We start from the raw sequence: 293 nt of genomic DNA, 5'->3' as shown, positions 1-293 counted from the left end.
TTATACGAGTCAATTAATATCAACCTAACATTAGGTATACTTTAGGACATTAGATTTAAATCATTTTATGGTAAAACAAACGGAGTATAAGAATCTTTATGTATGATTAGTGTAAATTATTTTAGTTTTTATTAATGTTTTGTTTTTGTGCTAACAAAAAAAAGCACAAAACGATGCGGATTTGGACCTGGAGCAATAACCCACAGTCCTGGCAAGTTGCGACACGGAAGCAATACCCATTGGCGGTGCTTCCGTTTCAACGACAATATCAACACTCTCTCAAGCATGCTTGA

The sequence above is a fragment of the Corylus avellana genome, chromosome ca7 (genome assembly GCF_901000735.1).
Source record: "Corylus avellana chromosome ca7, CavTom2PMs-1.0".
NCBI lineage: Eukaryota > Viridiplantae > Streptophyta > Magnoliopsida > Fagales > Betulaceae > Corylus > Corylus avellana.
Note: the sequence above shows the minus strand (reverse complement) of the source record.